The 25,147-nt window shown below is 40.8% G+C and overlaps 1 long non-coding RNA gene across 1 annotated transcript; it reads right to left on the bottom strand.

Annotated features, from left to right (window-relative positions):
- Positions 1 to 10,752: 10,752 nt before the first annotated feature.
- LOC133503560 (uncharacterized) lies at positions 10,753 to 24,583 on the bottom strand. Its single transcript, XR_009795765.1, has 3 exons — positions 23,976 to 24,583; positions 11,050 to 11,138; positions 10,753 to 10,971 (listed from the first exon to the last, which is right to left on the bottom strand). It is a non-coding gene; the product is annotated as an uncharacterized LOC133503560 (long non-coding RNA).
- Between the last annotated feature and the right edge of the window lie 564 nt (positions 24,584 to 25,147).

A 25,147-nucleotide genomic window follows, 5' to 3' on the forward strand; every position in this document is an offset into this window, starting at 1 on the left:
CCGGAAACATGTGGGGAATGCTTGAGTGGAAAAGTCTCACAATAGTTTTCTAATCAGCCAATCTGCGACGACAATCCATATAAAGCTTGGTTGATATCGGCTTGTATTGTAGTGTGACATACTGATTTACAGTGTATGCTGTACACATTTTAAAACGAGCTTTCAGTTGCATAAATTATGCCAAAAGTGTATCACTTGACATGTATGGTGGTACAACTGTGGGAGACAGAAAAAGTATGATGTAGTCGCTGAAAGAAATTTCACGGTTTCAGAAAGAAAATGGGAAAAAAGCAATCCCAGAAAGGAAAACACTGACAGAATGATAACTGCTTTTTATATTGTAAATTGTTCTTAACTCCTGCTCCCAAATACCCAAATTGACATTTACATTGACATTGAATCAACCCCATTGAATTGTGAAGATGTGAGTTATTTCAGAATTGGAAAAAGCTTTATTGGCCATGTATGTAATTGACACACGAGGAATTTGTCTCCGGTAGTTGGAGCTGCCCTAGTACGACATACATATGAAGTACAAAAACAATAAACGGACAAATGACAGGATCTTTTTTCAATTCACAAAGGATGCAGTGTTCTAACATTTAAAGCTGTTAGAATGCCCATTTGAGGGATAGTTCCGTACAATGACCATTGTGCAAAGGCTGTCAAGACTTCAAGGAGTGTATGCAGTTTAAAGTGACTAGTCGTGTGATAGTATATCCAATACAATACTAATTGGACCAGCAACAAACTTGAGGCAGAAAATTGTCATCATGTTGCAGTGGAATGGTAGGTTAGCTGTTCAAGAATTTAATTGCAAGCGGGAAGAAGCTGTTTGAATGCCTGCTAGTTTTGGGTTTGCATTGATTGGTAGCACCTACCCAATGTAAGGAGCTGAAAAAGCTGGTTACCAGGATGTGGAGGGTCCAATAAGATACTGTCCACTCTTGTCCTGGTTCAGTTGGCGTGCTAGTCCTCAAGGGTGGTAGGTTGGTGCCGACAATTCATTCACCAATTTTGATTGTCCGTTGCAGTCAGAGCTTGTCTTTTTTTTTTTTTTTTGTGGCAGCCGGAAACCAGACTGTGACAGAGGTACTGATTCGATGACCATTGTGTAGAACTGTCTCAGCAGCTCTCGTGGCAGGCCGTGCTTCCTCAGAAGCTGCAAAGAAGTCCACTAAATAATTTGCTGGGCTTTTTTAAGGAAGGAGTGACGTTCATCCCCCACTAGAGGTCCTGTGGGACTGTAATTCCCAGGAATTGACAGTTGACACAAGACAGTTGGACACCATGAGGGGCAGCTGTGGTGAAGGTGAATGATGCCTCCTGAAGTCCACAATCATCTCTATGGTCTTTAGTGCATTCAGCTCCATGTTGTTTTGGCCACACCAAAGCTCCAACCTCCAACCTCAAACCTTAAAACCTCCAAACTTCCGGTTGATATGCAGACTCATTGGGATCTTTGATTCGCCCACTGACTGTGGTGTCATCTGTGAATTTCAGGAGTTTGACAGCTGCGTGCTTTGAGGTCCAGTCGTTTGTGTAGAGTGTGAAGACCAGCGGGAAGAGGACAAAACCTTGTTGCTGGTGCTGATGGTGCATATGGATGTCCTCCAGCTTTGCCTGCTGTGTCCTGCCCATCAGGAAGTTGTAGATCCGCTGGAAGATGGCAGGCGAGTTGCTGAGCTGGGGAAGCTTGGAGGAAAGGAGTTTGGCGATGATGGTTTTGAATGGAAAGCTGAAGTCCACGAATAGGATCCTTGCATAGGCTACCTTGTCGTCGAGGTGTTCAAAGATGAAGTGCAGACCCATATTAACTACATTGTCCACAGACCTGCTACCTCAATAGGCAAATTGCAGTGGGTCCAGCTGGGGACCTGCGGCGCTCTTGAGGTTGTCCAGCACGAGGCGTTCAAGGGACTTCATGACCACAGATGTCAAGGCGACAGGCCTGTAGACGTTTCGACCCGAGATTGTAGGTTTCTTGTGGATTGGGATGATGGTGGAGCATTTCAAATAGTTTGGTACTTCACATTGTTTTAGAGACCTGCTGGTCTTTGTTAAGACTAGGCCAAGTTGATCTGTGCAGACTTTGAGGCAGTATGGGGACACAAGGTCTGGGCCCACTGCTTCCTTAATATTTTGTTGTTTGAAGATGCATCTCACGTCCTGTTCATGGATGGTCAAAACGTAGGAGTCAGAGTGTTGTTGCAATTTGGATTTCTTTAGTCAGTTGGTTTCCAGTGTGATTGTACCGGGACCTATCCCATGCCACGATATGTGACCTCTTGAGCCTGGCGGAGATACCCAAGTCTGGCTGTCAACCATGGCTTGTTGTTGTTGAACTTGACAAAAGCAACAGCATCCGTGGATTCATCTAGGCTGCTCACCGAATTTTCAAAGACACTGCAGTCTGTGCAGTCAAAACAACCTTGAACTTCTAACGTTGCTTTGTTGGACCACTTTTTCCCTGATTATACCAAATGCTTTGCACACTTAAATTCTGCCCGTCTATAAGGTACTCAGTAGATTAAGCAGTAATCAGAGGAGCCTAGGGCAGCGTGGGGGATGGCACCATATGCATTTTTTAATGTGGTATATCAGTGGTCCAAAGTGTTATATTCCCTTGTCGGACATTCTATGTGCTGCAGGAGTTTGTGGTTGAGTATAGTTTTGTTAAAATCCCAGAGGATGAAGAGAGGTGAATCTGGGTGTTTTTTCTCAATCTCGTTTACTTCTTTGGTCAGAGATAGCAGTGCTGCATTCATGCTAACTCATACACACCAATGAGAATAAAGGAGGCACAATAACGTGGTGAATAGAACGGCGAACAGTTCAGGAACAGTGAGTCATACAGAAGGCTGCAATGTGTGCTGAGCTGTGTGATGCCCGTGAACCTTGCACTGATATAGAAGCATATTCCACCGCCTTTTGTTTTCTAGCCAACTCTGCGATGCTATCCGACTTGTGAATAAGGAAGCCGGGTAGCTCTATTGGGGATTCATTCGAACAGCCAATTCTCCGTGAAGCAAAGGGCGATGGATCATCGGAAGATCACCTATTTTGTTGAGAAGGCAGTGTAGATTTTTCCAGATTTTTTTCCAATCTGTGTCCTCTCCTTGCGTCCACCAGTGGCATCTTAACCTCCACACTCCGTAGAACGCAGACACTGTTGCCGTCACTGGTTTAATAAATAACTCACAAGGGTCGCGGGAGTGCTGGAGCCTATCCCAGCTGTCAAGGGGCAGGAGGCAGGGTACACCCCAAAATGATTACCAGCCAATTTCATGGCACATGGAAACAAACAGCCGCACTCACAATCACACCTAGGGGCAAGTTAGAGTGTCCAATTAATGTTGCATGTTTTTGGGATACGTTGCTCTGTGTACATTTAATACATCCAGTGAAGGTGTGCTCAGCAAGCTAAAACATACCCAAACTATTTTAGGTTATTAAGTTAGTTTGCTCAAAAGTTAAACAATTATCTAATCATCCAGGACTTTGTCACAAGGCAGAAGAAACAAGCATCTAGTGTGCATAGCTAATAACTTGACGCGTGCTGTTTTAGAGTGTATTTCTACTATACTGTGTTACAATTGTATGAAAATGTGACTGAATTTATCTTTTTAATACCTCATTTTCGCAGGTGCAGTTTGTGCCACATTTTGTCTTGTTGTATTTTCATAAACAGAAAAATGCTGCATGTATAAATAAAGATAGATGTAAGGGATCTAGCCTGGAACTAAATATCGGAAAACACTGTGCATATTTGCAAGCATAAAATATTTGTCTGGTCTTGTTTCTGAATCTTGTAAAATCGGTTGTTTGCCTTATAAGGAATACAACTTTCTGGAACATTCCACTCCACACCCTACTCAGAGTATAAGATTGACAGCACTTCCTTGTCCAGGCAGACACTTCACTGCACAGCTTGTGAAACTTTCTCTAATGTATTGTTCCTCCTTTCCAATAAACAACATACAACAGTCCATTTGGTCCCCTGGAACGTCATTGACTTCTTCATATAAAGGAACTCACAATTGGTTGGCACAGTACTTTTCCCTCAAGTATAACATCCATCCATCCATCCATCCATTTTCTGAGCCGCTTATCCTCACGAGGGTCACAGGTGTGCTGGAGCCTATCCCAGCTGTCAACGGGCAGGAAACACGGTGCACCCTGAACTGGTTGCCAGCCAATCACAGGGGAGATAGAGACAAAGAGCTGCACTCACAATCAGACCGAGGAGCAATTTAGAGTGTCCAATTAATGTTGCAAGTTTTTGGGATGCGGGAGGAAACCAGAGTGCCCAGAGAAAATCCACGCAGGCACGGGGAGAACATGCAAAATCCACACAGGCGGGTCCGGGATGGAACCCGTAAGCTCAGAACTGTGAGGTCAACGTTTTCCAGCTGATCCACTGTGCCGCCACAAGTAAAAATTAGATCAATAGGCAAACGCTGATGTCTTCCAAAAAGCAGACAAACAGACAGAACCCTGGTGCTTCACTAGTTGTGCAGTTGTAGGCATGTACCACTTTATTCACATAGTCACTCCAGTTTCCTTTTTTATCCTCATCCAAGGTGCTCAACATTGATAACAGGGTACGATTAAATCTTTCGACTGGGTTCCAATGTGGGTGGTAAGGATTGGTTCTTGAGTTGGCAATGCCACCTATGTAACTGCCTGAACACCTGATTCTCAAATTTTTTGCCTTGATCGTTGTGTAGTTTTGCAGGAACATCAAATTTTAAAGCAAAATCATCAAAAATCTTCAGTTTTGCCTGATTTGTTACTGGTTGGGTAGGCTTGTGCAAACTTAGTGAAGTTATCAATGATCAACAAAATATACTCATACCCTCCCCAGCTTTTTTCAAGGTGATGATACTCTCTAGAAACCATATTAAAGGGCACTCTTGCAGGTACATGACACATGGGTGCTCTATTTTGAACAGAAGTTTTTTTTTTTTTTTTCTGGATGCTACATTTACAAACCTGAGTGATGGAAAATCCAATATCATTTTGCATCCTAGGCCAATAAAACCCGTTTCTACCTAAATGCAAAACCCGTTCCACGACCAGGTGACCCATTTCACAGTGAAGGTCCTTGTACACCAGTTCTGTATACTGATCAGGTAGCACAATTTGAGTACAGGTTAGTTTTACATTTCAACAGACCCTCTTGAGAAACGAAAAATATTTTCCCTTGGTGCGAAAGCTGCTTTACTTTTACCATTTTTGTGTTCATGACATGTTTTTTGGCTTCTTGCCCCACACTTCATTCCATCTTGCTGACATGCTACACAACACCTGTTGGGTCTTTTAGAAACATCGGCAGTTTGCTTTGTCAGGTGATTATCAGTGGTTTTTCTCTCATGTTTGGCAGATTTTACAAGCAATGCTACTTGACCTGTCAGCTCCCTGATTAATATGTTACTTTCCTCTAATTTTGCAAAGAGGGGGTTTTCTTTGGCTGGTTTGGTTATTTAGCTGGGGATTAAGTTTTCAGAGGGCTAGTTTCCTCCTCACTTGGTTCCACTACTCTTAGATGTCCTTTGTGAATGACCTTGTTTTCTAGCTTTAATTTTTCTGCCCCCTCATTTTCATTATGTTGAGTAATCTGCATGTTTTGAAGCAGCAGTTCATTGCTAATGTTTTCATTCTGTAAATACATTCTCATCTTTGCTCTTACATTATCATTTAAGAACCCAGTCATGACAGACTGAAAGAATTAACTATGGACCAACTCTTTATTGTATTCCAGACCAGACTGGGCACGCTCAGAGGCAAACAGGACTTTTTGGCATAGATCAAGTACATGTACAAGGAAATCAAGGGATGTTTCACAAGATCCTTTCACAGCTTCTGTCAGCTGCTGGTACAAGACTGTTGCATCCTTTTCTGCATGATGAGCTCTTAAGATTTATCACAAAGTGGCTAGAGTGAGATCTGTTTTTCCCTCCAGGTAACTCCTTAATTTCAATCTAGCACTCAGAACCCTTTCCAAAACCAGTTTCATTCTGGTGCTCAAGGCAGCTGAAGCTCAAATTTTCTGTGGAGTTTGACTCACCTAAAAGTCCATTGATTCGTAAGTCTTTCCAGAAACCACTATCGGCAGCAGATGCACAGCAGCTGCTCAGTGATTCTCTGCATCAGCGTGGTGTCCCGTTGCCAAGCACCGTCGGTCCATGTAGCAGCAATGGATGTGAAGTGTCATCTCCCTGCTCTCACGACAATATGTCCGCTGTCTTGATCGCCTCCTGTTCACCCTCACCGACAGCAGGTGAAGACATGAGTGGCCCCTATCCCGCAGCATCTATCTCCCGCCAACTCTCAAGCACAGCTTCCAATGTGTCGTTTAACTCCAAAAGCATGGACAAGCTTTCATCCTCTCTCACCAGCAGCTCATTATATCAAAATTATATCAAAATTTGATAATGTACTTGACAATTACGACTTTTGCCTTGTATGAGTTTGTTCTCTTTCCCAGCAGTTGAACAGTACTCACATACTCGAAGTTCTTTCATAGTTCAAGTAACTTCTTTGCGGTTTCCAGCAGGAACTCTTCTCTGTCCTCTGACATCTTTTGAACCACTTTTCACGTATTTCCTTTCTTCAAAATCAGAGAGTTATCCTTCGTGAAGCAATATTAATCTCGGTGGAACCTCCAAATTGTTACACCACTCACAACAGACGCCTAAGGTTGGTGTGGGGAAAACATTAATTTATTGCCTTCACAGGAGGAAAATTTAAAAAAAACAGCTTGCAGGTGCACACACAGCAACACTCACCACCCAGCCTCTCTTTCATCGGCGCTGACTTTTCTTCTTCTCCTTCAGTTAACTTCATAAGCATTACAACCCACCTCAACCTGCTGGCAGGTGAAGCATGCAAGCCTATCCCCATTTCCCACACACAGAGAACAGTTAGAAAGCATAGTAATGATTAAAATAAATAAGTGCATTCAAACAGGTTCAACAAAACAAATTCTTGACTGGTGCTACAGTTACTTTCAGCAGCAACAAAAAAATAAATAAAAAAACAATTTATCCATATTCATAACTTGGTAATTTATTCTACACAAATTTCACAAAGATCTCATCAACATGTACCAATAACCAACTTAATATGAGGGGAGTTGAAGGAACATTATATCAGCAACTTAGTGCAGACTTTAAATGCCAACATAATACAGTAAGTCCCTAAATGTAAACAAGCACACAATTCTCAGTAGATAGATAGATAGATAGATAGATAGATAGATAGATAGATAGATAGATAGATAGATAGATAGATAGATAGATAGATAGATAGATAGATAGATAGATAGATAGATAGATAGATAGATAGATAGATAGATAGATAGATAGATAGATAGATCAAAGGTACAATTGTGGGAGCAATGGTGTGTGTGTGTGTGTACGTGCGTGTATATACACTAAGGTTCCCAACTCTAGGCAGAAAGACATGTGACCTGAAATGAGAGGAGAGGCTAAATCTCACTGGCAGAGACATTGCAATGACAGGTGATTCAGGAGACCCAAATTTTGCTTGTGCTCTCCCCACGGTGGTAGCTCACCAATCACCGACCAGAAGTCGCTGAAACATCTCAGTGAAATCTTGGAGTAGTCGCAGAGATGTCACCATCGCTACAGTGTCTCCTCAGTATCCTTATCATGACCAAACTCAAGGCTGAACCCAAGATAGACGACTCACAAGACCAGGTACGGTTTGGGGAGCATATTTATTTGATCCAAGAGCGCTATACAGGCAGGCAGTCCAAACTGGCAACAGTGTCAGAATCGCAAGGCGAAGAGGCAAGGTCATCAACAAGGCAGAGTTCAGTGCACGAAGGCTCAAAGACATGACCATGAAACTGTGGGAATGTGACATCAAGCTACAATGATCTGGCGAAGGACACGACCACATGCGTGGCAATATATATCGACAGTAATTAGAGTGAACAAGAAGGAGGTGGGCGCGTCTGTACGTAAGTTTAGGAGATGTCGCACAGACCTTGCAGAGAAATCTCCCCAGTTGCAGACAGAATTAGTATCCATGATGCCTCTGAGATGTCTCTGAGACTTTCTAAAACATCTCCTAAAAATCTCAAACATTTGCCATTACTGCCCAGCTGACGATGTATTAGAAATCTGTGGACACTCAAGTGCCCCTCAAGTTCACTCGTCTCCATGCCAGTGAGATAGACCCTTTACAAAACAAAAGAGGAAACCCAAAAATTCCACACAGAAAAAGAAATTCAGATTTCCAGCACATGATACCTGAGCCCCTAAAATTTTCAAAAATAAAAATGGGTTGATTTTCTTTATCACAATACAGGATCCTTTGTATTGGCCTTTTTCATGGTTTCTGCCTGGGGGAGAGGCTGCGCCAACTGTGTGGATTAAAACATTTGGGGAAGGCTAGTAAAGATCAAGATAAACAGACGAGGACTATTTTTAAATTGGCCTGACCTTCACAACTCCTGACAGATAATTTTGTCCACAAAGGCATGAGGAGCATTCCAACCTTAGCTGTCACAATTTAGGCCAGGATCCATCGAAGCAAAAAGTCCTGCGTGACAGTAAGGACATCTGTTAAAGTTGTATGCTACTGGGAATATGGCGATTGATTTTCCCACTTACCAAAGCAGCTTTGGTGCATCAAAGGCAGTCAGAGCTACATCCGTATAGATACAACCATTTAGGAGCACTCTGTAATTGTTTGACCAATACTGTGGGGAAAAAGTATCAGTCAAAGCAACAATAGATGTTTAATGTCAACCATTACTTACAATGTCATATTATTAAATCCCAATGAATGAACAATGATGTAATTGCCATTGAAATATTACATTTTTAAACCAGAAATTATAATATACATTGATATGGTGATAAAAATGCCATTGATAAGTAATTGGTTATTAACAATTGATTTTCATGGCCCTGCTGAAAATGTTTAGAGTAAACAACATACATTTTCTGTTTGTTGAATAATAGTAGGATCACAATGTTAATGGCCAATTTCTCTGTGTTTTTGGGTACCACTGAATTACATTTTTTCAATATGCACATCTAAAATTGTACAGGCCTCCACGAAGCACATAACACCAATCCAGGTTACAGTAAAATGTTTATGAAGTTCATGTAGCATCTAGTTACAAAAAAAAACAATAAAAATCCTCTATCATCATGAGTAGAGTAGTAATTTTGTGACATTTGCTTTGATCTGGGTGCACTAAACTCGTGGGGAGCACATCTGCCTCACAGTTGTGTGATTTGAAGCTCAGCTCCAGCCTTCCCGTGTGGACTTTGTATCTTCTCATCGGGCTTCTGCTGGTTTTTCTCAAGGTACTCCGGCTTCCTTCCACATTCCAGCTCAAGCGTGAACCTCATGAACAGAAGCGGTATCGTGGCACGATAACTGTTATCTTTCTTTCAAAATGCTTTAAGGTCAGCTGCAACCTTATACTGTATGTCATTGTGCCGTTAATTGAGTGCAAAACTAAATTAATTAGAATATGGGAGAAAATGTTTTTCATTTTACTCGTACATTATATAGTTTTATTAAACACTTGGAAATGTACTTTTCAGTGCAAATACTGCCCTAATTTCATCATTAAAAATCATTTTCATCATTACTTTATTGTTTACCACGTCATATACTAGTTTATACAGATGGTGAATTTGGGGTTATTGTTTGCTGCAAGCAAAATCATACATACAATTTCATGAAATATCTCAGTCTGTGTGTGTAGTGAAATTCTGAGTTTCACTTATTTAATTGAACTGCCTCTCTAAATTAAGCTTTTGACATTATCCTACTTTAGTGAACTGCACCTGTATGAATGAATGTGTGAATGTGTGTGGGGCGTGTACACACGTGCGTGCCTGCGTGTGCGTGTGTGTGTGTGTGTGTGTGTGTGTGTGTGTGTGTGTGTGTGAGAGACAGAGAGAAGTGAAAGAAAGCACTGTATTAAGCAATAAGATGCAGTACATTAGAAGATTGTGGGGAGAGTTGTGTTACTGTATTGTAATATAACGTGCTTGTCCTGTCTGAGGATGTTATGTAAACATTGTGTGCGGAAGAAAAAAACAAAAACAGTGTTTAGTTGTCATGATGGCATTTCACTTGAAGACATTATCACGGTTGTGCTTTTCTGTGACAGTTGGATAATTTATGTGTTAATATTAACATCCATTTTCCATCCACTTATCTTCACAAGGATCGCAGGATACTGATTAATCAAAAAGTAATTCAACATTAACACCAAGGCATTTTAAATAGCACTCGAAAAGGGATAATTAAGAGCTAACCTGTAATTGGGAGGTTGCTGTCGTCTGTGTGCTGTGTTCCCATATGACCTAAGGGTGGCAGTGTTAGTTTACCATTTCAACAGCTTAGGCTTGCGCTCCCCTCCATCTCAGAAAGCTTCCACAATGAAAATCAAAAACAACAGATAAAATATTTGCAATACAAATTATTATAAGCCTGTAAAAAAATGCATATGTATCATGTGAGATAAAAGGCATATTAATATCGTTCTGTTTTGTCTTGCTGAGTATGGCATTCAATTTTCAGCTATGAAAGTGTAATACACTATTTTTGAAGAAAACAAACAAAACAATATCCATCAATCCATTTTATTAGCCGCTTATCCTCACAAGAGTCGTAGGAAATGCTGTAGCCTATCCCAGCTGTCAGCAGAAGGCAGGGAACACCCTGAACTGGTTTCCCGGCAATCGCAGGGCACATCGAGACAGACAACAGACACACTCACAATCACACCTAGGGACAATTTAGAGTGTCCAATTAATGTTGCATGCTTTTGGGATATGGGAGGAAACTGGAGTGCCCAGAGAAAACCCACGCACGCACGGGGAGAACATGCAAACTCCATACAAGCAGGGCCGGGATTGAACCCGGGTCCTCAGAACAGTGAGTCCAACGCTTTACAGCTGCCCTACAGTCCTGCCAACAAAAGAATAATAAGCCTTTATTTTCACTTTTTTTTTAATTTATTTTCCAAACAAATTTTAGAATGTTTACCCTCTGCATTCACCCATCACAGGAGAAACACAGCTTGCAGTGGCAGTGAGTAACTTTTGGAGCTGAGTAACAGGTCCGAGTTTTTGGTGCTTTGATTTCAGGGGACAAAAGATGTGGCATTACTCATGATGGCACAGCCTACATTAATAAAAGAGGGCAAAAGCAGTGCTGGGTTGTAGAAAATAATATATACTATCAGAATGAGAAACGTGAGGTAGTTGTATATGAAAATATTAATTTATTTGGTATTATGTTGAGTATTATGTGCTGTCAGAATGCCACCACATTATCATTGTGTTTCCCTTATTTAGTCAGTCAGTGATCAGGTGTGTCGATGGAAGAACCCAGACTCAAAATAACCCTTAATGTATGCTTTAAAATTTTACAAATGAAATGCATTCATTTTGAAAAATGCATTTATTTCTTCTGTGAAAAATCACTCTATTCTAGTCCTGTGTGACATAAGTGCACGTGTACCCAACCCAAACTGGATTTGAATTTTGATTACAGGAACTTAATGTGACAGCATTTTAATGAAGTAATCTAACAAAACTACAGCATAAAACAATTAATTATAATGATCTGCATCCAGCTGTACACTTTTCTTATACAACAACCCAAATATATTGCATGTCTTTTTTTGCTTTGTGAAAGTAAAATGACCAAGCTAACTTTGACTTGACAGTCCCAAATAGATGGAACATGAATATTGCAAGCATGACAATAAAAGCAGCACAGCACATCTGCCAGAATCATGACACATGGAGAGCCATGGGACAGAGTAAGCCTCCTTATTGTTTGTGTGTCACTTCTATCCTATTTTTTTACTTTTGTAATGTTCATCAAAGATTCACTCTGTAGGGACACTGAGAACTTTCAGCATGTTTGAAGAGTGAAATTTCAAAGCATTTGGTCCTAGCAGCTCCAGTGAACGTGATAGAAACTCGTCTTCTCTCTTCACCTCAATGTCACAGAACCTTTCCTAATCACCCTTCAAACTAGCAGATCTGCCATTCCCCCTGTGCACCTTGAGGTTACCAGCTCTGATGGCCCCAACCTGTCCCTTTCACTCTGATGTATGCTTCAGAACCTGGCGTACATTGCGCGTGGAGGAGCAGTGTGACAGGGGCTCCCACTCCCCACCTCCTTTTTGATTAATTTGCAGGTCCACAACCGTAACTTCCACTGACACTAATATACGATGTTACATGACATCTCTGCAGTTGGAGGGCCAGAAAAGGTCCAAGGACTCTTAAATTCGGAAATCTTTCCTGTAATAAATCTTTAGGCAGTTTAGTCCTTTGTGACATAAAGAACTTTTACAAATGAACTTTTCTGCTTAAATAAGACCTTGTATTACCTGAACATGTTCTGTTTAAATGGCAAGCACATACTATATCTACAGTATAAGGAAAAATTGGTTTATTAATGGGTTCTGCACATTAAAACAAATCTTCTTCAAAAGCTTCTGCCCTTTATTGAGGGTAAAGTGTTTCGAATGGTTCATATGTTTTAAAGTAAGTAATCTCAACTTGGTACGAAAAAGGTATATTTAAATGCTGTTTAGATAACATGATTATTGCACAGGAGTGTCTAGGGCTTCCAACGATAAAAAGACCACACTTAAATGCACAGTTTTTATCCCATACCACAAATCCACAGATGTCAAATTTTGAGGGAGTGTATAATTGGTGTAGTGACTGCATGAAAGTCCACCAGATCTGTTCCCTGTGAATTCAATGTTCATTTCTTGAACAAAGACTGTCACCAAAGGCATTTCAGAGAATTTAGCAGTACATTAAACCTGCCTAACAACTGCAGCTCACAAGTAAGCATCATAGCCGAGCACCTCCAAATCCAGCATCTTTAACTCAAAGACCGTCTGAAACAAGACTCCCAGACTGTTGCTGAATGATGCACTCCATGACAACTCTGCTCTACAATAGTGTTTTTAGTTTAGCTTCGATTATTGATGTGTTATGTTTTGTTGCATCAATAAAACTGTAGAAATAAAATAAACATTTTTATGTCATATTTATTTTGAGGATTTAAACAAACAAATTAGAACATGCCTCCTGTAATTTCACTTTATTCTTTTTATTATTGGACAACTTCTTATTACAAAGCAGACATATAGGCAAACCTTCCACATTGTCAGTGAAAACAAAGGATTCGGTCCAAGAACTGTTGAATACACTGTTCTCAACTATTGTTCTCTTTTTCCCTTTTAAATCCATGACCCATTACACACCTGTCAGTTTATTACCAACAGCCATCTCAGACGTTGAGCTCAAAGAAGCAAGCGCTGCGGGCTATGACGCAGATCTTCATTGATAGAAATGTTGAAATTTAATATTAATTCTACACATTCTTAGAGCATTGGAAAATATTGAGAATGTTTGTGTCATGTTTGTCCTCCTCCAGATATCATATAAAAACAAAATATATATTTTTTCTCCCCCATCTTTTCCATTTTCGAAAATAAAGACCCCTGTCCACCCCATACAATCAGTAAGACTCAAACTTGTAACGGCCAAAACCAAAGAGCTGTCCAAAGACACCAGAGACAAAATGGTACAACTTCACACAGCTGGAAAGGGCTACGGAGAAATTGCCAAGCAGCTTGGTGAAAAAAGGTCCACTGTTGGAGCAATCATTAGAAAATGGAAGAAGCTAAACATGACGGTCAATCTCAATTGGAGTGGAGCCCCATGCAAGATATCACCTCGTGGGGTCTCAATGATGCTTATAAAGGTGAGGAATCAGCCCAGGACAACATGACAGGACTTGGTCAATGACCTCAAAAGAGTTTAGGACCACTGTTTCCAAGGTGACTGTTGGAAATACACTAAGACATCATGGTTTGAAATCATGTGTGGCACGAAAGGTTCCCCTGCTTAAACCAGCACATGTCAAGGCCCGTCTTAAATTTGCCAATGACCATTTTGATGATAATGAGGAGTCATGGGAGAAGGTTTTGAAAATCGAACTTTTTGGTCACAAATCCACTAACCGTGTTTGGAGGAAGACGAATGATGAGGTCCATCCCTCCTGTGCAGCGTGGGGGTGGTAGTATAATGATTTTGGGGTGTTTTTCTGCACATGGTACAGAATGACTGCACTATATTAAGGAGAGGATGATCACGGCCGTTTATTTTGAGATTTTTGGGAACAACCTTTTTCCCTCAGTCAGAACATTGAAGATGGGTCGTGGCTAGGTCTTTAAACATGACTGACCCAAAGCACACAGCCAGGAAAACCAAGGAGTGGCTCCATAAGAAGCAAGTCAAGGTTCTGGTGTGGCCTAACCATTCTCCAGACCTAAACCCAATAAAAAATCTTTGGAGGGAGCTGAAGCTCCGTGTTTTTCAGCGACAGCCCAGAAACCTGAATTATCTAGAGAAGATCTGTGTGGAGGAGTTGCCAAATCCCTCCTGCCGTGTGTGCAAACCTGGCGAACAACTAAAGGAAACGTTTGATGTCTGTAATTGCAAACAAAGGCTACTGTACCAAATATTAACATCGGTTTTCTCAGGGGTTCAAATACTTATTTGCAGCTCTATCACACAAATAAATCATGAAAAATTCATACATTGTGATTTCTGTATTTTTCTTTTTAGATTACCACTCTCACAGTGGACATGCACCCGGGATGAAAATTTCAGGCCCCTTCATACTTTGTAAGTGAAAAAGACCTTGCAATATAGCAGGGTGTTCAAATACTTATTTTCTTTACTGTAATATTTGAGAAATTTATGTCCAACTTACCTTTATGTATCCTGCTTTGGATATGCTCCTGGATATTTTTTTTCTCCTATCAGAACACAGAGTGCACAGCACTTTTCTGGGAACGTCCACTTTTTGTATGTGTTTGATTAGACATGTTAATACAGTTTTTGTTCCTATCTGCACGGTTACACTTTTTTCAAGCTATGCCCATCTGAAACAGTTTTTTACCCTGTGTTTTTTATCAATTTCCCTGGCACGATCTTCATCTTTTCGACAAGACTTTCGCCATACTGGCAAACATGCAGACCGCTCGATAACATGTGTGTACGTATGTCTGTAATTTATAACTATGCTGTAGTAAACAGAATTCTTCTCTATGAAATGTTAACATCAGAGTTAAAATACCGACGAAATACCATCAAAATGCTGCCGGAAATCGGAATGTTGTTGTTATTATAAACACCAATTTTAATGCAAAAACAGCAATGCCGTAAACAGATAGCAATGCCGTTTTCTGCTGTCACAGCTGTGACTAATTTCACGACAAGCGTTGCCGATAGGTTTTGTCGGCCGGTCTTGATCACAGCCTCGCCCTGCGTCTAGCCATACCATACCCTACCCCCCGCCCGCAAATTTTCTCAACGGATTTACACGTTTCACAAAAATGACAATTTCAGATGAAAAAACTTCCATGAATTCAAGAAAAATTCTCATACCTGCCCAAAGCAGCTGAGATAGATATGAACACACCTGTGACCTTGTGAGGTCAGAAAATGGATGGATTGATGTATACTTAATATCATGGATTGATGTATACTTAATATCAATCCATCCATTTTCTGACCTGCTTATCCTCACAAGGCTTGGGGGTGTGCTGTTATCCCATCTATCATTAGGCTGGAGGCGAAGTACACCCTGAACTGGTTGCCAACCAATCACAGAGCACATAGAGACAGACAACACTCACACTCACAATCACACCTAATGGCAATCTAGAGCATCCAATTAATGCTGCATGTTTTGGGATGTGGGAGGAAACGGGAATGCCCGGAGAAAAAACTCGCACAGGCATGGGGAGAACATGCAAACTCCACACAGGCGTGGCCGGGATTGAACCCAGGACCTCAGAACTGTGAGGCCAACATTTAACAGCTGCCCCACAGTGTCGCCAACTGTCATGAGCATACGACATGAGGCTGGACCCAAATGCAGGACGCAGAGGCAGGGACACGATGTTGAGGGTGGTTTTATTCCAGGTAGAGGTCGTACACGGATAAGCAGTTCCAAAAAGGCAGAGGTAAAAAAACACGTGGCAAAAGGGAAGGTCCAAAAACATGAAATTCCTACTTGGCAAAAAACAAGACTTGATTTAACTGTGGTGGCTCAGGAATGCTGGCTGTGACAATGCGGATAATATATAACAAGAGGCTTGTATACTCACACTGATGACACCGAACTGGTAAATGAGAGTGACAAACTCAAGGCTTACATGCCTGGCCTAGTTATAGTCTATGCAGTGTAGGTGTTTTGCTCCTGCCGGAGGAAGCTCCGCCTTGGGCAGTGGCTTGGCAATGCCCCTGACAGCCTACTTATAATGTATTTGAAGCCCAGGTGTCATCCCTATAAACATTCTAAAATAGATATAGTAATGAAAAATACACATAACATTATTCATTTCAATGTCGATGCAACAAAATAAATGTGAGTGGAGTGCACGTCATCCATGTGCAAAGTTGCAGAAGTGTCATTCTACGATATCCAAGTGGTCGTCATATTGGCTGCGTCCTCCGTCCGTGACGTCACCCGGACATTTGCAAATGAAAACACATGGTGCACCCTAACTATGGGAGACAAACGCGCCCCGTCTGACACGGAAGCTCTTTCGAAAAGGAGAACACCACACAACCGAATGAAGTTACTGGGGCAATATTACACTATTGTTTTGAGGCCTCGGGGCAATATTACACTATTGTTTCGAGCCATATTCAGATGATATGCGATCACGGCCAAACCACATCCCCAATCGATCCACTTCCGCGGCGGAGATGAGCCATCGCAGCTCATCGCAGCCAGCCGGGTTTGCTTATGACGGAGCAGAGCCGTCCTGCTTTAGGGGGTTGTTCACAGATGCCGCAGTACTGAGCAACACAGTCGGGCCGGGGCGCTTTATGCGCACACGCTGCTGAGTGATGCATTCTCGGCTGGGTTCTTCAGAGCTGCCCCCGTCCCCAAAGCCCGATGCGCAGCCTTCGCAGAAGCACTGACCGCCGAACGCGGTGCCTCAGCCGGTGTGGCTGATTTTCTGCGCCGTGGTGGCATATAATAGAGCCGAGCTGTGCTGCTTTTAGGGGTATGTTCAAAGCCGCCGCAGTACTTGTTGAACACGTCTGGATCTGGAGGTTCCAGAGGAACTTGTGCTGGTTCTTCTTATCCACGTTTGTGGGGTCTGCCGTCTTGATACCTGTCCATATTTGGTATAGCTGTGATTATCTTCCCTTGTTTAAATATCATATGCCTGCACTTATCTAATCTGAATGACATTCCAATGTTAATGCCGCTGTCCGTCCATGTAAGGTGAATCACGGAGTCAATGTCACACTCATTCTTGGCGTACAACTTGATGCTTGATGGCTGATCATTGTTTCTCTTCAGAACTGATACCTGAACTACTCTTAGTTGACTGAGGGGGTGCAGGCCCATGTGGAACAGCCGCAGGGATCGAGCATTTCGTTGTTACTCTCTTTCTTTGGTTGTTACCAACCTCCCTCGTCAAGACATCATTTTCCTGCACTTATCTAGTCCGAATGACATTCAAATGTCATGGCTGTATGTCGTTGTGAGGTGAACCAGGGAGTCAATGTCATCCTCGTTCTGAGCATCAAGCTTGACAGATCTTGAAGTACATCACAAAATTAAACTACATGTATAAAAAGAAAATCTACTTTCAGTACATATGAAATTGAGGAAAGTCATTTTTGTCGTTTATATGTATTTTCAGAAACTATACTTCAGGATTATTACTCAAATAATCTTCTCCCAGGTGATTTTTACTTTTAGATACTGCAAACTTCTAAATTCTTTTCTGTTAATATACATGTACTTTTACGCAAGCATCACTTTCAGGTACATTACAAAAGACTATTTCTAGGCAAATCTTATACGGTAGGCTTCAATTTAATGATGGACAAAGAAAATCCAATAAAATACAAATAAAACAAGAGTTGGCAAGAAACAGGAATATTGAGATGTCAATAATGTCGAATCAATGATGATGAGATCTTAAAAGTCTCTTCATACTATATCTTTGAAATGGGAGGATCTCAAGGTGTGATTTGTTGTGAAATTAAATGAACTCTTAATTCCTTAATTAAAGCTCTACAACATTTTGTTGAATCAATTGGCTGTCCGTCCATCCATCCATCCATGCATTTTCTGAACCACTTATCCTCATGAGGGTCACTGGAATGCTGGAGCCTATCCCAGCTATTATCAGGAAGAAGGTGGTTTACATCCTGAACTGGTTGTCACCCAATCGCAGGACACATAGACACAGATAACAGATAACTCACACTCACACCTTAGGACAGGGGTGCTCAATGTGTCGATCGCAATTGACTGGGCAGTTTCGGTCGATCGCAATGGCGTGCCAAGAAAAAAAAAATACATCAGCCGTTTTTTTTTTTTTTTTTTTTAACTGAAGCTCACCGTGCATGTGCAAACAACGCTGTCAGAGAGTTAAATGTTAACAAACATGAGTATGGATGCTACAGTAAAGAAGACAAAAACGTATCACTTTCATACGAAATGTGAGGCGGACTTTTTTTCACGATGTCATTTTCGAAGTGCGTTTGCCTCATCTGCCAGGTTAGTGAAATGTCGAACGGCATTTTCGAAGTGTTTAAAATACGACACTGACATTCCCTGATAAGCAAGCTGAGAATGAGAAAAGTGAACGAACTAAAATCCCAATTGGCCACAAAGCATTCACTTTTCACACAATATAGTTAAACAGTGCAAGCCACCACCGAAGCATCATTTCTGGGTTTGTCACATCACACATAAAAGAGGCATAGCTGACTCGTTCTCCTGATCTTTTAAAAAATAAGGCGGAAATATTACCTTCAATAAAATCTCTGCAACTGTTAAGGAGTACAGCTACACGGCGGTGTGAAACCATGGCTGGTGTGTGGAAGGACATCGGAGATTGTGTTTCTCACTGCAGTTGGACGAATCCACTGATGTGAGTGACACATCCCAGGTGTGCATTTTCATTCGTATGCTGTTTAGTGATCATCGATGTGACCTCAGATAGCTACAAAAAATGTTTAAAGTTAATTATGTTGTGTAATATTGGCTCATGTGGTTAAACAAGGCACACAAACATACATTTACAGATAAAGAATCCTCAATGTACTTTAAAATAAATGTTTTTTTTGCATTTTCGTAGTGGGTAGATCTTTGTGACTTGGTCATTATAGTTCATCATTGGTGCAACTTTGTTCTTTTTTACTTGCCCACTAATACATGTGGCCAGAAGAGAATTAGTACAGTGACCCTTGGCGAAAGGTTTAAATTCACCCATGGTCAACTTCAGGCTTAGTGCACAGTGATCTCAAGAAGATTCCTCAGGCACAGAAAAGCCTTGCCTCCATTTTTAGTGGCACACTCCCATGAAGAGGAGAGAAAGTGTGTGTGTGTGTGTGTGTATTTCTGTCTGTCTGTGAATGTATCTAACTGTCTGTCTTCACAGAAACAAGGAACCCAAATTAAAAACCATCATATCCTGTATTTGCCTGCATTGATTCAAAACCATCATATCTTGTATTCGCCTGCTTTGACTCTTTCCTAACATACACTGAACTCAGCAGGACAAGTTTTCTGTCAGAGGGATAACAAACACTAAATATGTATTGTGATTTGTGATAATCGCTTCCCAGGTAGCAAACTATAAATGAAACCCATTTCAATGTTTCACCATAGTCCATTTCCACACTGTGACACATCCCCAGCACAGAGACCTCTGGTCAAGGCAAATTATTAGGGATATTTAAATTGAACACTAGGTGACATATTTGGTATAAAATTTTTCTCTCACATTCAACACCTGCATCATGATCACAATGATCATTGATGGTCTGTTTACTTGTTTAGTGGTGTGTAAGACTGAAAGACAGATGAAGATATATCCATTTATAAATATGTTATCTATAAATTGTTATCTGACTGCACGCTGTGCTCAGTGAACTTCCTCTACTATAAGTATACTCATGCATTTATTGATGCATTTATTATTTCACTGAGTGTTTATGATTCTCACAAGTACATAATGGATGTTGAAATTTCCTTTGCATCGTGTATCTTGATCTTAAAACAAGAAACACCTCACGTGTAAATATATCCCTGACGCTGATTAATCTTTGCTTGCATACCAAGTGATAATACCATACAATGTATCTGTGATAATCAAGGGTCCAGCTCCCAGCTCCCAATAGAAAACTGGGGGAGAGAATTGTCAAACTTATTATTTTATCACTCTAAAGCTCCCAATTATAGAATTATTTATGCATGACAAAACTACGTAAGAGATGTCCTTCATAGACAGTAGTATGACTCTTCACTGGCCTGGCAGTAATTTTTTATTTGTGAGTCAAACCCTCTGAAGAATATCCATCCATCCATTTTCTTAGCCGCTTATCCTCACAAGGGTTTCGGGGAGTGCGAGAGCCTATTCCAGCCGTCAACGGAAGGAGGCGGGGTACACCCTGAACTAGTTCCCAGCCAATCGCAGGGCACATCTAGACAAACAGCCGCACTCCCAATCACACCTCGGGGCAATTTAGAGTGTCCAATTAATGCTGCATGTTTTGGGGATGTTGGAAGAAACCGCCGTGCACGGAGACAACCCATGCAGGCACGGGGAGAATGTGCAAACTCCACACAGGTGGGTCTGGGATTGAACTCAGGACCTCACAACTGTAAGACCGACGTTTTCCAGCTGATCAACTGTGCCGCCCTTGAAGAATATATATTTTTTGTAATGGAAAAAAACAGACATATTTTCAACCTGTTTACTTGAGAAGCAGAATACAATTTACTCATACTATATGTATTTAATCAGCCCAAAATAATCCCCAAGCCCCAATGTAGAGGTAAACACACACACAGGACTGGTTCGTGTGTAACCTCACAGTTCTGAGGACCAGGTTTCAAATCTCAGCCCCGCCTGTGTGGAGTTTGCATTTTCTCCCTGTGCTTGCGTGCATTTTCTCCAGGTTTTCCAGTTCCTAGCACATCCCAAATACATGCATTAATAAATGGCCATTAAGTGTGATTGTGATTGTAAATGGTTATGTTTCTATGTGCCCTGTGATTGGCCTGCAAACAGTTTAGGGTGTACTGCCTCCTGCCCGCTGACAACTGGGATACGGTGCGGATAAGCGGTTAAGAAAAGGGATGGAGGATGTGTATATATATATATATATATATTATATATATATATATATATATATATATATAGAGAGAGAGAGAGAGAGAGAGAGAGAGAGTGCCTTGAAAAAGTAGTCCTAATTTCTGTATTTTTTGCATATCTATCACGTTTCAAGTAATCAAACCAAGTTTAATATAACTCAGCGACATCCCAAGGAAATACAAAATGTAGTTTTCAAATGACAATTCAATTCATTAAGAGACAAAAAAATCCAAACCTTTGTGGCCCTCTGTGAAAAAGTAATTGCCCCTTAAACCTAATTAACGGGTTTTATCACCCTTGACAGCAATAACTGAAATCAGCAAAATAATAGAAATAAAATACTTTTTCACGGCATTGGCGACACGCTGGATCAACTGGTTTGAGGCTTGGGCTCACAACAAACTGGGGGTCAAATCCCGGCCCCACCTCTGTGGAGTTTGGATGTTCTCCCCATGCTGCATGTCTTTTCTCGAGGCACTCAGTTTTCCTCCCACATCCCAAAAGCATGCATTGATTGGAGACTCTAAAATGCCCCATGGTTTCAGGCAAGGCAACAGAACCTATGCAAGGACAAGTTGCCACATGGGCTGTCATGGAAAAACAAGCCCCTCCATGGTGTGTACCAACAACAAGCTGAAGTGCCCGACATTGATATCCCAACGGTTGGAAAAGAATGGACTGAAAGACAGCATGGGGGGTTGGGCAATTGTGACAGCACAAGATCGGGCTCTAAAGAATAAACAGAAATTCAATAGATGCCAGGGTCAAATCAGACAAGTCCCCAGGTACAGGCTGTGGAAAGAAGCACCAGAGAAAGAGCAGCAAATCACACCAGGGATATATAAGCGGGCAGGCAAGGCATACATGAAGAGGCATGACCAGGTACTAGGAATAGTGTAGCAGAACATCTGTATCAAATACGGACTGGAAAAATAAAGACAGTAGACACCACCCAAGCTGACAAATTAGTTGTGGCCAACCATCTGTCACGAGCAAAGGAAAAGGGGTAGGACACACATGCAAGACTCCAAAGCGAGGACATGGTTTTAGAAGGAAAGTTTAATTCCAGACTGTTGTTATACAAGAAGCCGTCCCAAAAGCAACAGCACAAAAAATGTGTGGTAAAAAGGTGAGGTCCAAAAAATATGAATCGAGGGTCCAGTTATGTCGAGACCAAGTCTAAGTTAAAAAACTTGAGAATTCAATAGTTTAGCCAGCAATATTACTGTCATTATATATCTGTAGTCTGAGAAAGCATTAGTGCAAAAATGAACACATCAAGTAGTGCTGCGTGCATGATACAGTAACATCATACTTTCCTAATCCTAATGTATGCCTCTCCATGGAACATCTGCATTAAACGAATACTTCATGTCAGTTCTTTTGAAGTGATGTACTGTACTTGCCAGTATCAATATGTTCTCATATTTTAACAGTAGAATAGGTAATTTCTCATTAAATCCCAGAGCAATACAAATGACTTTTGTTTATCAACAGTAGGGAACACTGTTACCTATTTTTATGGTTTGGAAAACAAACCACCTTCATGTTCCCCAGTCATATATGTTGTTAAATAAGAAGAGCTACTTACATTATTCAGATCACACGTTCTTGACATTCAGCAATGATGATATTGAGAAAAAATTGCACTGCCTCAAACTATTATGAAAAGCATTTGATAATGATCAAAAACTTCCCAATTAAATAAAATAATATGCGTGAGGGAATTAATTTAACCCTAATGTTTTTTGAAAATGCAATAGTGCAACTGGATGTGAGCTACTGTTTCCATTTTCATCCCCGAAACTTCCCCTGTTTTTCAGAATTTCATGGACCCATCATAGTACATGCCAGCATCACACATCACATCATGCAGTTGGATCATATCCATGCATATCATGCATGATTTGGCAGCGGGAGAAATTAGATGAAGACAAAAGAAAGAGACAGCTAGAACTTTTTTCTTTTAAACCCAACAATAAAGACTGGTGTCAAGGAAAGGTGCAGATCAATATGAGTCACCTTGAAGATCACTAGTCACATGATAAAAGAGATTCGACAATGGTTCTGTCAAACTGGTTGGCATAAAATTTGACAAAGGCCTTATGTTGCACATATAGAGATGATTCTGATCACTACACAGCATACCGTAATTTCTCGTGTATTATGCGTCCTGAAATATAATGCGCACCCCCAAAGTTGATCTAGAAAATCAGGAAAACCCTCCTACCAATGAACAATGTGCACCACCAATTTGCAATCCATATGCTAAAAATATTAGGAATTATATGTATTTCTATTTTTCCAAGTTTGTACTTTTATTGTTTGTACTTGCATTGTTTTTAAAAAAAATCATCTGTACAACAATCATTAATAATAATGCTGATGCAGTGGTAATATATACCTCGGGACAGGCCACAGGACATGCTTGTCCTGATCCCTGCAATTGTTAGAACAGAATCCTGAAAGCAACTAAAATAAATGCTCAACGATGGCATAACATTTTATTAATAGTGTTGATAACACATATTACAGTCTTAAATGATTAAACTATTTTACACTGTTTAACTAGAACTTTTTTTTTCCATTACATATTTGTGCATAAAATATTTGTGTATTTGTGCATAAAACATTTGTGTATGGTGAAGTTTAAATGACACATCCTGAGCCAGGACGTCAAAAGAACCATGTGACTCATCTCCAATCTAAAAATATCCATTGTAGCTACCTTTGTGCATCACTGTCGAACTCATCATTGATGACCTGGTCCAGTTCTGATGCCTTCTGCATTCAAGAACAGTGATCCCATCTTCCTGCCACAGCATATCATCCTCTGTGCCATCCATGGCGTTTGTGAGGAATCCTAAGAGTATTGGTTCTCTTTATTACTCGTGACTGTCAGCGCTTTGAAGGGAAGGTCCACTGTACTAACAGTGCAGCCTGTTGTCCCCGTTCGGCTAAAATCTTCATATGGTCAGGTTGGTATCAAAATGAGAGCTCAAACTACGTAGAAATCAGTGTAATGGGCACTTTTAAAAACACGAGCATTTCAATTGTGTGCGCTATTTTTTTTTAAATGATTGTATGATCGCACTACGTAGTTTCAGCTCACATTGTTTTGCTTCCGGTTTGGGACCGTCATCGGCTGGAGTGATGACACATTTCTTTTAAAAGAGGCTGCACATATAGCTGTTGTAGTTGACATTGTTTTGTCTTCGTTTAAGTTAAAACAAACTCACAGGCAGTCGTTTCTGATGTTTGGTGAAGTAGCAACAAATATGCTACCCTAACGATCGTAAAAAGCAAAGGCCCCCCCAAGAAGGTCAGCGTTGAGAGTTCAGGTTGGTGGCCACCTTACCGTTATATATATTAAAACAGTGAACATCATATCGAAATTTCTATGCATACCTTCTTTTTACCACTCTGTACCTGTATGCGACTATAAAATGTGATCGTATTTTTTTATTTTTCATCCGTACCTAAATATAATGCGCTCTATTAACTTTTTGAAAATATTTTTGAAATCCAGCGCAGTGAACTACAGCCTGATGTCTTTTTTTTTTAAAACACGGCAGCATACTGCCTCTCACAAACACTGATCTAAAAAAAAAAAGACTGGATGGCTCATTGGCTACCAAAACTGAAGTCGCCAAAAGCAGATATCTGCCATCTTGATACTCCCAAAACAACCATGCCAACCTGTGCAGCAAGAGCAATTAACTGCGTTAATCGCCAGTTTCGTGGTTGTGAAAAAACATTCCACAAGTAAGTTAGAAAGATTTAATTTGACACTGTTAAAGTTTGTTCGTAAAGGGTTTTTTATTTTCTGATAAGCTTAATTCACATGAACAAAGTTTTGTTCACGGTTGTTGTTGTTCACTGTTCACTCTCTGCTTCATC

This window comes from Syngnathoides biaculeatus, chromosome 7 (genome assembly GCF_019802595.1).
Source record: "Syngnathoides biaculeatus isolate LvHL_M chromosome 7, ASM1980259v1, whole genome shotgun sequence".
NCBI lineage: Eukaryota > Metazoa > Chordata > Actinopteri > Syngnathiformes > Syngnathidae > Syngnathoides > Syngnathoides biaculeatus.